Below are 15,928 nucleotides of genomic sequence, written 5' to 3' on the forward strand. Positions count from 1 at the left end.
TTTTATTTCAGGACAGCTTGTACATTAAGCAATGAGAGACCAGCACTTCAAGAGGAGCAAAGAGAGCAAGAACCTCTTACTACCAATCCCTTACTTCCAGTGTCGGGAATGGTGTGAGGGTGCTGAACTCTGGTTTCTGTTTTGAAGACCACCTTCAAAATCTGAACTTTCAGAACCAGCGGGTTCAGCCCTAGAGCAGTGGTGAATGTGAGGCACACAATGATTCAGCCTCACTGGGTTTGTCCGAACAGCACGTGGAGAAGAACAAAACCCATCGCTCTCAAAAATGCCCATCCTGAGGCACTGGTAGACTGCCTGGTAATTGTAACGGGTCTCCTCTGGCATCTCAAAGGCTTTACTTTAGGTTCCCATCGTGTTCATGGACAAGCATAACTACCTTTAAAATCACATTTGCACTTAAAAATGGGGCTTTTCATTATCTAAAATAAGGCTTGTAGGCCAAGACAAAACTGCCCTTCCTCAAAAAGAAGCACAAATAGTGTTACACAGGTTAATTGCAGCCAACCATCCGGTGCTGGCTGAGCTGTGCAGGTTATTAAGAACGAAAATGAGGACAAATTATGTAAGTATACCTTTTCCAAAAAAAGCCACATCTTTTGATTTTTGAGGGGGGAAAAGGCAAATCTTCAGGGTTGGCTTCTTCCACTTCTCCACTAGGCTTTTGGTTTTATGCTATGATATTTAAGGAAAAGTTAATTCCTGCTCCTTACCAGCCACATGGGCCTTTAGAGCTTCACAGAATCAGAATCACAGAATCATATAGGTTGGAAAAGACCTTTAAGATCATCGAGTCCAACCATAAACCTAATACTGCCAAAACCACCACTACACCATGTCTCTAAGCACCTCATCCAAACGTCCTTTAAATACCTCCAGGGATGGCGACGCAACCACTTCCCTGGGCAGCCTGTTCCAATGCTTGATAACCCTCTCGGTGAAGAAAAATTTCCTAATATCCAGTCTAAACCTCCCCTGGTGCAACTTGAGGCCATTTCCTCTTGTCCTATCACTTGTTACTTGGGAGAAGAGACCGACCCCCACCTCGCTACAACCTCCTTTCAGGTAGTTGAAGAGAGCGATGAGGTCTCCCCTCAGCCTCCTTTTCTCCAGGCTAAACAATCCCAGCTCCCTCAGCTGCTCCTCATAAGACTTCATGTAAATGCAAACAAATCTAGGGAGGGGATGTTGTGCCAACACCTGCAGAAGACACGATTCAGGCAGGCAAGCACTCCCAGGCTGTGCACAGAACCTATATTTGGTCCTTGGCAATGCTGCTGCACTGGTGTCCCGGATGACCTGCTCCCTTGCTATTTTTTCCTGACAGAAATCCAATTACCAGCACGATGGTGGCCATGGTTTCCTCCCATGGTCTGGTAGCTCATGTCACCCCACACACTAGCAGGGGTTTCAGATGCTTGGCCCCTTCTGGGTTTCTCCTTTCCAGTTTACCCATGTTATTCTCTGACGAGAAAGAAGTCCTGAGCTTACAAGGGACCTCAGGAGCTTCGGTGGGAGCTGTGCAGGTTGGAGTCTCATCTCACCACTGCTCCCTGGTGCCCTGTGGCATCAGGAGCCATACTGGGAGAGCAGTGTCCTTAGTACCTACCCATCCAAGGCGATCCAGACAAGGAGGAGAGTGAAGAGTACGTGCTTGCTTTCCCACTCCCTCTCCCACAAGGGATGCAAGAGAGAAATGCACTTGTCGGTCTCAGCCATCACTGAGTAGGACCACATGGATGGCTTCATTTTGCAGACATAGAGGACACGTCCTCTACCCACTAGAGAGGTGTTGGTGGACTGTATATGCCACCATCATCTCCCAGTCAGCAGGAGGAAAGAGGCCAGTGCTGGAACTGCTAATATGACACAGCTGCAGACTGACAGGTAACATTTTGGTACTTGGATCTGTCATTCCCATGGCTGCTGGCTGCCAGAAACTCAATTACCTCAGTCCAAGCGTCTCATTTAACAGTTCAACGTTAACGACTGCCACTGCCTCTTACACTCATCGCTAGCACTTCTGTTGATGGCATTACAAGACTTGAGTGTCTGCTTCCATACCATCCAGCACCCTTCACCCTACGGGACCGCCCGGAAACTGCAAACTGCTCTGGAATTCCACTAACAGGGAGAAACACACCCATGAACACTGAACTTCTCTGATTTAGGAACACACAGGAATAAAAAAGAAAGATTCGACCCAGAATGAACAAATGACTGTATCATGGCAACTTCATAATCAGATGCATTTGCGTTGCAGTCTCTTCCAGTACATCAGTTGCCTGAGATTTTTCTGTTTATTTTTCCCTGATGAAGTTTAGGAACATTGCTGACAGGCCAACATAACTCTCTCCATATCATTACTAGTTATTGCTAGGATATTTGCATAATGCTGACAGCCATAAATTATGCCAGAAGAAATAACAAAACAGCATTGTTTCCAAGTATCCAAGGATATGACCAAAATAAGGTTTGTAGGCAGACCTGTGTTATTAGACCCACTAGTCTAGCTGGGAAAAATCAATAAGCTTTCAAGTACCTCAGTCCTTCTCCAGGTCCAAAATAGAAGCAGCAACCTTGAAAAAATAAAAACCAATTGAGAACAACTGTGCTAAAATTTAGTTGGATTTGTATCAATATGACCACCCAAGAGAAAATAGATGGTATCTGCGATACTGAAGGATATTCTAAAGGGAAGTGGGCAGGCAGATAATTTATAGTTTGTGGAATAAGTAGGACATGTCAGTGGAATAAAAGGTTAAAAGATGCCACAGAATCTCTCTCTTTTACTGTGCTGATGACCTAAAGTTCAAATATAGGAGATTCAGACTTTTCCACCTTTACTCAAGGGTCACAGACGGCACTACACTAGCTGGGAAAAAATGGTATTTACCATGTGGCTGGGTGCCCATCCCTGCATCAAGTCTGTCCCTTTCTGTCCCTACGGTCCAGGCCCTTGGGATAACGCCAATGCAAAGACATCTCCTGAAAGAGCCTGGAGATGAGACTATACTTCCACAACCAGAAATTTCTCTTGTGTCAACAGATGGAAGCAGTGTATGGATAGATCACACTTTTCCCACCTTTTGAATATAGAAACGTTTTTCTGTGGTTTTATTGAGACAGTGGGATTCTGGGATTAACAGAAACAATGTTCTATTTCTTCTTGCTATCACAGACTTTGTATCTCCTGCATTTTGCTTTGACTCAAGACCTTAGTGAATCCAGAAACCTCTGACCCTGTAAAGCTGTTCCAGAAGAAACCATTAAGGCTGATTTCTAATCAAAGGGTACCTCATCCTGTACCCAGCTGAGAACATCCTGCATTCTCTCTGCCCTCACAAAACACACATAATTCAATAAATCCAACATGGAAACGCCTTCTGCTCCCAGACAGATCACCTCTCACTTACTGTGGTATCTCACCTTCCTCTCCCTCACAAGTTGGCCCAGGTCTCCAAAAAGACCGCAAAAACATTTTGTCACCCTCGACTCAACCTCTGGACCTGCAATCAAAGCCATCTGCCCTCCCATGCTGCTGGCTGCCGAAGCACCCGTGCAGCGGCACCTCCTGCAGCCCCTGGCCTGGGGGAAGGAAGGGGGATTCCCCCTTCCCCAGGGGCTGGGGCAGGGACCAAGCACCATTGGTGCCCATCAGACACCCCTGGGTGCCCCTCCAGCCTGCGCACAGCCTCCCTGCTGGGCCCAGGGGAAGCAGAGCGCATGAATCGCATCTGCTGGCACAATTCCTCTGCTCCTCAGGGAAATCTGCGTCGAGTGCTAAAATAATCACAGCAGCTAGATTTGTAGGGATGCAGTCTCTAGAGATCCCAAATAGGCCAGCAGCTTGTCAGGGGAAATGCCAGCACCTGGAAACACTGCAAAGACAGAGAGAAAGGAGTATTCAGGACCAGTCCCGAGAGAAGTACGGGATACAAAAAACAGGACAGGAAGATAATTTGGAATAACTGCATAAATCAAGGTCACATGCTGTCACTTCTGCACCAAATAGCACATATGTACTGCTCTCTCACATGCTGCTGCTCTTCCAGTCATATTCAGGTCCTGTTACAGTCAGCAGAGATTGCTTTATCTCTGTTTCTTTCCTTTTATTTCAGCTTTCAAGTACATTTTGTGCATATTCACATTCACAGTTTCCTTTACATGTTTTCTTACTTTTGTTTGTGCAGGTGAGTTTTAATATTTTTATAACAACTGATTATAGTTTAGGAATTCATGTAGCATCTATGTAATTATATTTATGTTATAATTTACTGGCTGTCACAGCAACTGAAATTACTTTTTTTTTTTAAAGAAACCTTCCTGAAACAGCAGCTGATGGTGCTCCTTTAAATGCAGAATTCTAAGGGCAAAATGCAGCTCAAATGATAGAGGCACATATCTGAATGATTTATTTAAACTTAAATAGCACAATCCTCCCTTCAAGGACTAGAAAAGCAAATGGCCACTTGCTTATGCTCTGCCTATGTGCAAACTCACCTTTATACATTACTAAACTTGAGTAGGATAGATGAAATGAAAGAATCAGATGCAGACAAGAAGAATCAGCATGGATAAATCAAAGATATATTTATATATCTACTAAAGAAGTCCTAAAGCAACTGGTTCTCATGACCCTAAACTCCAAATGGTTTCCACAGGGTCTGGGAGAGGTCTGAAAGCTGTAAGTGGATATATGGACAACTGACTGAAGAGGAACACATGGTGGTGCTCATGTTGCAAAGCATCCCTGAATTTTTAACATCAAAATAACACAGAGGAAAAGTGTGGTCTTCTTGGGAATACTAATCCTGAGATTTAAAAAAAAAAAAAAAAAAAAAAAAGACAGTGTCTTCCCATATCAAGGGAAGAATCCACTAGGGACAACTTTAATAATATAGTTGGGAACCTAAAATTAAACTAGAGGAAAAGCACAAAAGCACTGCCTTCTACCAACATAAATGAGAGAGTGACAGCAGAGCAACAACCTGCCAGTTGAAGCCCTGCAACAGTGGGAGGGTCTGAACAATGCTGGAGATGACATTTAAGCTGGGAATTTGTTTCCATGATGAAATTCATGCTAGCTGTTCTCACAAGTCACTTAAAATATCAGGAACCCAGAGATACTCTGGAATTCCCAAGGGTTCATTCTCCACCCCATAAAATGGAAGTATTGGAAACCCAGATACTCCACCAAGAGGCAAGCATCGGAAGCAGAAACTCCTTCCAGTTTGGGAGAAGGTATTGAACCTATAATTATGGTACTGACCCACCTCTCAGCAGCCATCTTTCACTGCCACGCTAGCCAGTAATGTGCAGAAATATATCCTCCTTCAGACGCAAACAAAAAAAAATGCCAAAACCAGAAATCACCCAGCTGAGTAAAATAGTATTAAATAGATCTGACAAAGCACTGTGAAAAAAAACCCAACTATTGACTAAAAATATCAAATAAATGTGCTCTATTTCCCAAATGCATAGATGCCTACATCATTTGGTTAGTGCAGGTTAGTTCCTTTGACACAGGAATGTCAAATAAAATAGAGCATACAATTTAAAAGAAGAACTGTCTTAGCAGCTTCTGTAGTTAAGGATTTACCCAGTCTTTCGAGTAAACCCTGTACTTTTGAGGGATCTTCGGCTTTGTTCTGTCAGATCTGCGACCTTCCTGTCCCTTGGCTCAGAGGCACAGATGACACTCAAGGCAGACATGGAAATACCTGGAAATACTGCATGAATTCTGACAGCAGAGACTTATGTGGATGAAGCAGTGGAGTTTCAGCCCCAGCACAGATATAGGAATGAGAAGCAGATGAAAGGGACCTGAAGCTCACTCCTACTGGTCATCTCAGACACAAACTTCTTAGCACCAATAGCCAGAATTGAGACTGGAAACAAACACTGGCCTGCTGCTGACAGGGAGAGGGCTATAAAGTCTACCTGGCTTTTGTTGGCCTCCTTCTGTTGTAATATCACCTGTAATAGCTAATACCACTCATCACATCTGTTATCACTCGGGTCAGCAATTGCATTGAATGGCTGCAAAGGAGCACAGCAGTGCACTCACAGGTGGTCAGTGCTCCAGATCTGTCTGCTCCTAATACAACTGATTGCTCGCTCTACCTAAATTACATGAAGAAATATTTCTTGGGGAAAAGCAGCCTTCAAGAGCACTTTATTTTGAGTACATCATATTCGTTTAAGGCTGGATCCTTTAAAAGATAGGTTCATATTTAAAATGGTTTGCTACTGCTGAAGTAGTCTTGTTTTTCAGCAGCATCCCAGTTACTGCTTTGTCAGCTGCTGTGTCTCTCTCAGTGGCATCAACAAGGCAAGCAGCACCAAGTATACTTCAAGCTGCCATGACTTGGGCTGCTCCAGGGAAACTGTGCCATCAAGTTTTAATACACTTCTAGAAGAAAAGCTACTCCTGTGGTAACAGGCTGGCAGCTTCCAGAGCTGACATTTCTCACTCATACATAGAAGGTGGAAATAAAACACAAGATGGTGTCCAAAACACTTTCCAGCTCATACTGGGAAGGAAACTAATGATTTTTAACTTGAGAATCCACCATCATTTAAAATTCTCTGCAGAATTAAGTTTAGATTTACATTTACATTTGCTTGGAATTCAGTGTACTTTTTGTAAAGCACAGTCACTGCAAATTCTCTCTCATTTTGGGATTCTTCACTCATTAATTTTCTTAAAAAAAAAAAAAAAGAAAATAGAACAGCATGAAACCCACTGTGTCCTTCCTTCATCCCTTACTGTTTGCTTCTCTTACTCTCTTGCACAAGGGTTCTTGACCCATGTGAAAGTATACAATTAAATGGAAACTCTATTAGCACACTGGCAGAACACTCTTCTCTTTGACTGTCTAAACTGTATAGAAAAAAGCAACTGCATTGAAAAAGTGAACAAACCAAATACCTGGCCAATTCATATCAAACCATTTTCGACTGATGGCTGTCTCATCCAGCACCGACTAGAAACATGAGAAACCACAGGTTCAAAAGTGTGAACCCTAAATCGGGAATGCAGGCTGGCAAGCCAGACAACAGAAAGAGGCAAGTCTTGGGACTCCGAGAAGAAACTTTGGTGAAAGATAAGCCATGCCCTATCACCTTTATCTTTCTTTTAGGGAAATAGTACCAAGCAAATTCAACTGACAGAAAATTCCTGTGTGCTTAAGGGATTAATTACTTATTGCAGATATCAGTACCTGTCAGCTTGTGTGATGTCCCTAATGCAGATGTCTGGGCACTGATAGCAGAAAGCACTGACAGTAGACTCGATAAGCAGCTAACCTGTAGGATAAAATACGAAGCTAAGTTTAAATACATAAGCCTATATATTGCTTAGCTTGCATCAAGTCAGAAACGCACTCCACACCAAGACAAACAGCCTGATTTTCACAGTGATATGTCTGCTACTGTACTGGAGCTGGACATATAGCTGAAGAGTAAAGCAGCAAATTCAGAATATGCATGAGACTTTAGGGTTTCACTGTCAAACTCTGGATATCACCTGACAATCCAAGTAACAAACAAGGTTTGTTTCTTCTATTTCATAGTTACTAGGTACCTATCTCACTGTTAGTGCCATCTGCTTGCAAGAAGACTACTGGAAAACAGAGCTGTGCTCATAGATGAACATACTCCTGAGCACTCATGTTGCTTTACATTTTTATGCAAGGGCCTGATACTCTTTCAGTGCTTTCAAGGGAAAAGACCAAATGATGAAACTGCTTCCCTGCTTGTCCCCAGCTTGCACACAGATGATGGTGGTGATGCAGCAGAACTGGCTAACAGCAGCAGGTTGTTTTCCTAACTAGAGGAAAGAGTCATAGCTTTTTCTATATGCTCGTCATGCATGCTCAAAAGTACTGCATTCACATTACTAGCAGCTCATGGCTGTAGGTCTTCTCTTTGCAAGAAAGAAGCTAGGCTGTTCTAATAATGAGATATTTTAAAGAAAGATTAATTGCTAGGGGAACATAGCATTATTACTGAACCAACTGCTTCAAAATGCATGTCAGGTGTCTAAATTAGTTATGATGCTGGTTTAAGATTTGATATTAGGAAAGAAATGAGGTTCTTTAAATCTACCTTCTGAATTCTGAGCCATTTACTGCTCATGTTTTCAAGGTTTTGCTCACAACTAAGTTGTCCATTTCTGAAAGATTGTCACATCATCACAGGACCGCAGCAGCTAACTTTACTACAGATAAGCCATGCCAGTGGTGCAGTGTGAGAATACTGACTGTGCTTTACAGAAACCACAGAAAGAAACAACAGATACACCAAAATTTGGCATTCTGTCTTTCTCTTCTTCCTGTGAATTTCTTTCACCTGGGGATTGCTGGTTTGGACCAAACATCTCTATTCTCTCACAAGTGATCTATCCCACTTTAGCAGGAAGTCAAAGGAAAATACCAGCTCATGACATCACAGGGAAAAAAGCTCTGGCTCCTGGACCACATAGGAATGATGCTGGAACTGTGTTTATTTAACCTAGATAAAAGGAGGCTGGGGGCAGATCTGACTGCAGTCTTCCACTCTCTAAAAGGAGTTAGAGCAAAGACAGAGCCAAACTCTTCTCAGAGGGACACAGCAAAAGAACAAGGCAATAGCCACAAGTTGCAACAAGGTTAATTCTGATAACAGAAAAGTTTTCACAGTGAGTGTACTCAAATACTGGAACAAGTTGCCCCAACAGGTTGTGGCCCTCCATCCTCAGAGATGTTCAAAACTTGACTGAACGTCTCCCTGAGCAAACTGCTCTGGCTCAGGAGTTAGCCCTACTTTGAGCAGAAGGTTGGATCAGACGGCCTCCGGGATGCCTTCCAACCTGTGCTCTCCATGGTTCTGGGACAGACACAACTTTTCACACAGCTCACGTGCACAGGATGAACAGTGACACAGTCAACAGACAGACCTGGTGACGAGCACTTAGCTAAGTAGCTTACATCAGAACCTTGGTGCTCCAACTTGCTTTGTGATGCACAGCTTTTCTCCCCACCCTTCTGCTCCCACAGTACAAGGTCTTGCTCAGACCATCCTCTACTGTTCTTCTACGTACTTGTAAACACTTCGGATTTCTGTTTCTTAGCATATGATGCCCGATTACTTCAGGATTTCTTGGAACCTTCCCAGAGAATCACCTGGGAGGGCATTCAGTGGATGGTATCCATTTTCCCTTCAAACCAAAACCAAGTGGTGATGGTTTCCACCTGAAACTGATAAAGAGGAAATCTTTGGGATGTGATGGTAATGAAAACCTGCAGCAGATGTAAGACCAGTAAAAACTGCAATTAATCTGAAAACTATTTATTGTCCCACTGCTTACCCCCCCCGTTAGTCCACAGGCATTAAGACAATAACTCTGTGATTAACAGGACATGTTAACTTATATTTACTGTTGAAGTTTGCTGGGTTTATTTCAGCCCTGAAGAACAGATGTGACAGTGGATCAGGTGCCAGCACGCTGCACTGATATACTTCCCATGAGAACAGAGTATGATAAACACTGTCACCAAGAGGCTACCTTCCCAGCAGTTATCCATCTCTCCAGAGAGACACACAAATGCCTTATACATAACAGCACAAGTAAGTTTGGATTTGGCTGCAGGAAGCATTAGACCACTTCACTGCCTGGATCTAGAATTCTGCCTTTTTCTCTTCCAGACTTAACTAAAACCAGCCCAATTCCAGGACATCCCTGAATCCTGGTCTTGAACAGAAAGGACTGGGCTTTGGGTCAAGCCTTTCATGTGCAACTATTCAAAATATCATTATACTACTATTTTCAGCCTCCAGTTGTTTCTTTAATACATTAGATGCAACAAACTCTCCTTATCCTAATCCTCTATCAGCTTAATTCAAAATGGATTTTAAATGTGCCAAAAGGCAATTCTTACAATTAAGATAAGATCTTCAGAAAATCCCAAGAACTAGCTTCTGAACCTATAAAATGAGTATTTGCCTTTTTTACTATTTTTAGAAGGCTGACCTCTGAAATACATTTTCCCTTTAAAGTCAGAGTCCTGGTGCTGTTTTAGTTCTTTGGTTCCTTCCCCCCCCCTCCCCAAACATTAGAGGGAGAAACTTCACCAAGTCTATCTTTTGTCTGGCAAGCGCTATTCATGGGATGATTCAAAAGACGTGGGCATCAACTGAATTACCAAGTAGACATGCTATTGTTACCCTACAATGTTATTTTCACCCACTGCATGGTAGATCCAGTGGGAATTATAAAGAACGGCTTAAAAAGCGAGGCTGGACATCCAGCCACTCCATCCAGAACAATGGCTTCACACTTGCCTGTAGCTGCTTTTGCTTGGAAAAAGTCTCTCTTCTAAGTAGTTTTCTAACAGCAATTTAACTTTCCAGGCTTAATCCAAGAACTTTATGCCATTTTGATTTTGGTCAGAAAGTTTCTCAAAGAATACATTCAGCATCTGTCCTTCTAAGAGCAAAGATGAACGAACCGTTATTTTTTCAGTAGTCATTTGTAACCGCTTGTCAGATTTATTAAACTGAACATTTGCTATGTCTTTGTGCTTTTGGAGGAGCTAATTTCTGACCTAGTTGTGGGTTACTCTAGTCACTGTACTTAAATGGCCTATTTTCCTGTCCTAATTTCTCTTTCTCAATCTACAATGCTCCACTTCACTAAAAATAAATAAATAAAAATGCCAAACACTTTTGTATGTTTTTTATTCTCTGCAGAGAAGAACCTCTGATCCAAACAACACAGACAAGTTTATTCTGTATGCCAGAATCGTCTTTCCCTCTTGTCTGGCTCATAATGATCATCAACATGAAACCACAACACCTTGTGTGTCTACCCATAAGACAGCAAAGATCCATGCAACAGCTACACCTACTTCTGCTACTCCTTACTGCCTGGTGCCAGAAAGGGCTTCTTTAAGGCTGGGGGTGGAATGGCACGAGTGCAATAGCACTGCCAAGGAACTGATTTTGTTCCAGGAAGTGGAGAGAAATTCATGGCTGCATGCAAACACTGTGGCACAGTCAATGCATTACTAAACAACTCAGTGAATAACTGGGGTATGTCCACAGGACATTTGCACTGAATTTAGCTCTCGAAAAATCTCGATTGTTACTGCAGGTAACATTTTAAGTGTATGTTTTATTGACTCCATATATTCTACCTGCTGCGTTACTGATAACTAAGGTGACTAACTGACATGACTGAATAACTGAGGCGGTTCAGGTGACCAAGATGACTCCGATTTCCCTTTTCAGTGACGCAAGAAATGGCTGGACATTGGAACCTCTACTTTCAATGGAGAGACACGGTTGATCATAAACAGCATTTTACTTCACAGACTTCGTAGACCCTAACACAGATCCTACAGCTGTCATCAAACTTCAGACACGCTTAATGGTCCAAGCGCAGGAACGTGCTTTAATGGTCAACTGCCAAGGCAGGATAAGCCCTTTATTTACTCCAAGTTAAGCCAGCTGAAACCCTGTCCCTTTGTGCATATTCACTATGCACCTCAATGCTAACATTTAAAAATGTCAACTGTATACAATAAAAACTTTGAAAACAATTTAGACAGCAGGTGCTTGGCTTGGTTTTAGGGCTGATGCAGTAAGCTTTAAAAACAATCCTATGGGACCTTTTTTGCATACATAAAAGGAAAATGAGAAATTCCCTAGATGCAGCATCATCATAGCAACAAGTACAAATTACTGATTTTAACAGCCATTTGCAGTTTTCCTATAGTGTCTTAAAGGAAGCAAAAAGACTGATGCTAGGCTTTAAAAAAACAACAACAAACCAAACAGAAATACCAAGACAAATGTAGCCAGCGAAGAAAATTGTGCAAGGTGCATTCCAAGTTTCTTTAAAATCCCAATGGAATTAGCACTGGTTTGAACACACCTGATTGTCTTGCAATGGAGTTCATACAATTTAGACTCATTATGTTTATTTTTCCTACTGTCACAAGTATTTTCCTTATACATTTAAGAAGAGAAAGTCAAATTAAAGTCTAACTTTAATAATTACAAGTACAGAGACTGCATGTGGCATTCCTACTCCTGGAAACAACTGGCTTTTTTTAACCCTGTTTTTCCCCTCCCCGATTTTGATGTGCATGAGAGACTTTAGACAAACAACAGAGGAAGAAAAATGACTTTACAAGACAATGAGCAAAATGAACTACTCAAAGTGCTGTCAACAGCTCATTGTAAACCTGGGAAAAATAAAGCGATAAAAATCAATTTCTGCAAACAATGTTTTACTTACAATGTTTTAGACACTGCACAATAGTAGAGAGTAAGAAAAAAGGTCACACTGTCTTAAAATTAAGACAATAGTATATACTTTAAGAGAACTTTGTATATACTTAAGCCTTCCCATTTCAAATTTGTGCCTCAGAAGTGACACAGTCCTTTAGATTTCAGGCACATAATAAAATAACATAAACCAGCAGCAATAATGTGGGATCGGAGCCTACAGAAACAGAAGAGATTTGCCTACAAGCCGTGTTCGCATTCAGAGTGTTTCAGCAGAAGGCCCCATGCAGAAAACCTCCTGGAAACAACCCCAGCTGACATGAGCTTTACAGGGAAATGAAGAGTAAACTACCCAAACGGCTCCATTTGAAGCTCTTCTGACTAGCAAGAAGCATGCCAGCATCGAGCCCCAGTAACTCTGTGTTTTCACTCCTCCCTCTCCTTTGCAGGAGTGTTTCCCCTGCATACTTTTGTACTGTCTGTAAGTGCACGTCAGCAGCATTACAAGTGCCCAGTGTACTCTTCCCCCTGCCACAGTTTCCCATGAAAGAACGACTAATTCACACTGTTCATAGCTCCTCCTTTATTTGCCAGCAGTGCCATTGAAAGCACCAAAGAATGGTAAGAGAACAAAGACTGTGCAAGGAAGCGGAGAATAAGCGTCAGAAAAAAGCGAGGGAAGAAAAGGAAAAGGCATATTCTGCTTTTGGATACGTCTGGCAGCTCTGGATTCATGTAACAGATGGAAGTGCAGAATTTGTCCCCTATAGAGACAAACAGTGAGGGACAAATACTTAGGATCCTCACTTGGACCAGCTATTTAAATAAACTTAAAAAAAAAAAAATAAACAAACACTATCTATGCTTTCCCTACAGAGGAGAGATTTCCCTCCAACTGCAAGAGAGCCTTTTTATAACTAACAATTTGTAACCATCCATTTAAAAGAATTAAGCCAATTTAGTTCTAGCCAGAACAAGTGAAGTTCTGCAGCCTGACAGGGAATAGGAGCACAGATGTACTCCTGACCACTACCAGAAATTACAGCAGCCAACACAGACAAATGCTGTAACAGCAAAAGTATTACTCTAAATCTAAACCATATTATTCCAAGTTTGTACTATAACTTGTGAACAGAACTGGAGGGGGAAAAAAAAAAGAAAGAACGAACTAGACCCCAGCTACCTTCATTTGTCATAGCTCTGTTTACTTAACTGAAGCCTCTGATTATTTATACCAGCTGAACTGTGCCCCAGAGTTTATGGTCAGAGGTGGATACAAACCAAGTTTCATTAGTCATGGTTAGATGCCTACCTGAATCTGAAGAAGTAAAACCTGTAGTAGGTAGTTCTCACCCACAAAGGAGTGCAGGAGCCGGGTCCCTTAACAAGAAACACCAACATTAATTAAGAAAGTGGAGGTACACCTTTTAATAATTAATAGTGAAAGAGATCTTCTTAGAAGGGCAGTGGATGATAATATTGAATAATTCAGCAAAGGAACAGTGGTACAGTAACTATATATGTGAGCATTTGCAACAAAACCCAACAAAAAACATTCGATATGCTGATGGCTTCTTGTGTTCAGGACAGGGTATACATTCAAGATACTCTTTCCTATTGAGAGGGCATCAAACAGTTTCTGAAAACAGTCTTCACAACAAAATTAAAAGCAGCTGGTAAAATTGCACTGAGGCAAGTGACTTTATACCGGGCTTACACTCTGCCAGACCTGGGCCCAAAACATCAGAAGCATGGCCCAGTAAAGGCAGTAGCTCCAGTCAGTAAATCTGCATTCCCAATAGGCCAAATTGGCCACAACATCATCAGTTTGATGAGCAAGGGGGAAAAAACACAACAGATTTTTCACTCATCCTGTCACTTCACAAAGCTCCAGCAGTAGGGATAGTCTGTGTCTGTCAAGTTTAGAAACAAACAAACAGAAAGCTTCAGCAGCTGTTGAGCATTCAGATTTAATTTGTGGTCACAAATATTGGAGAATTTTAATTTGTTGCCTGGCTAGCAGCTGAGAGGTAGATATACATCAGTAAAAAAAGCAAGGAGTCTTTTTTATTGCATGAGAAAAAAATGTGTATTATATTTAATTGCAGAAGTCTGGCAAAATATCAAAGAGCATGGAAAAAAGATGTTAAAAAAAAAAAGAAAAAAGATCTGAGTGACAGACCAGGAAAGACAAAGCCTGCTGCTGTTCAGTCTCTTTCTGTCTCACTGCTGGCAAGGATTATTAGCCTGCTGCAGCTTCCCGTAGCAGACAGAGGCCAGCCAAATTACATAAAACAAAATGCTTTTGGAATTTCCTTCTTAAATTGTTTTGATGACAAGTTCCTATTAAGAATTGTTGTGAATTCATCAGAAAGTAGATGCAGCTTCCTCCACTTACTAGGAACTGACCATCACAACTTCTTCTCTGGCACCAAAGCCTGATGAAGTAAAACTACTGCACTACACACCCTTACAGACATCCCAAGGGAGGTACATATGTCTCCTTGTCTCTTTGTGAAGCCCAGCAAAAAGATAAGAAAATAGCTTGGACACTAATCCTGCAACCCGTGTACACCCTGAAGTAGCTGGCAGTTATTAGATTTGTTGTATTTATTATAAAGCATCATCCAGCAGAGTCCAGCCCATGGCAACTGTAGAGACAGGATTTTGGAGGGTACAGGCAAATTGGGACACTGTTCCAGCCAATTAAAAACAGTAACAAAAACTTGGTAGTGACTAGTAGGAAATTATTGATACAGATGGAGGATTTCATTTGACTACCTGTAAGTAAAAATATTTAACCCTGAAACTGAGGAAATATACAGGTGTAAATACATAAGAGGCACAGTGGAAACATGACTGTTCACACAAATTTTAAATAAAAATTTTAAAAAGAGAAATAAAAATACAGATGAATAGCTGGTAAAACTGTAACAGTACTCCAAATACTTTAATGCCCTGGAAAAGTAAATCCCTGGATGTTTCCTTTTGATTACACAGGGGACTAGGTCATCGATTATAGACACCTACCATCAGGGAAGACAGGAACAAACAACAATCTCAAACAACATTTCGTTGTTCCTTGAACAACAAAATAACTGAGGAGATGACGAACCTCCTCCAGCCACCCATAGGTAAGGCCCCAGCAAGTTTCCCTCTCCCCACCTCACCTCGCAGGCACAGCACACAGCCGGGGCCACCCATCGGCCGCCTCCGGCAAGCGGGGCCGGTGCCCTGCGCCCGGGCGGGGCGACGGGCAGCTCCCAGCAGGCCAGCCACGTTCCACCGCCCCAGCGCGAGGCGGAGGGGATGGGGCGGGAGCCCCGGCGGCCTTCGTAAGAGTAGAGGGGGAGAAAGGGGTGCGGGGCCGACACCCCCCCATGAAAGCTGCCCGGAGGCCGGGCCTGCTCCCTGCGGCGAGGACGGGGGCAAGGCCCAGCCGCCTGGTGCCGGCAGATAACGGGTGACGGGGCCGGCGGGCAGAGCCGCCGCCAGCTCTCCCAGCACCCTCCGCGCCTCCACATTTGCATATTTTTACCTTTGCGCCCGGGAGCAGCCAATCAGCGGGCGCGGCGGCGGGCGCCGCTCACCTGCTGCTGTCGCGCCCGCTCCCTGGCAGCCGGCGGGGGGCGGG

At 42.8% G+C, this 15,928-nt stretch overlaps 1 long non-coding RNA gene across 1 annotated transcript; it reads right to left on the bottom strand.

Annotated features, from left to right (window-relative positions):
• Window positions 1-1,176: 1,176 nt before the first annotated feature.
• On the bottom strand, window positions 1,177-15,655 carry LOC142405464 (uncharacterized). Its single transcript, XR_012774186.1, has 4 exons — window positions 15,465-15,655; window positions 13,607-13,674; window positions 6,634-6,724; window positions 1,177-3,899 (listed from the first exon to the last, which is right to left on the bottom strand). It is a non-coding gene; the product is annotated as an uncharacterized LOC142405464 (long non-coding RNA).
• Window positions 15,656-15,928: the final 273 nt, after the last annotated feature.

Source organism: Mycteria americana, chromosome 2 (genome assembly GCF_035582795.1).
Source record: "Mycteria americana isolate JAX WOST 10 ecotype Jacksonville Zoo and Gardens chromosome 2, USCA_MyAme_1.0, whole genome shotgun sequence".
NCBI lineage: Eukaryota > Metazoa > Chordata > Aves > Ciconiiformes > Ciconiidae > Mycteria > Mycteria americana.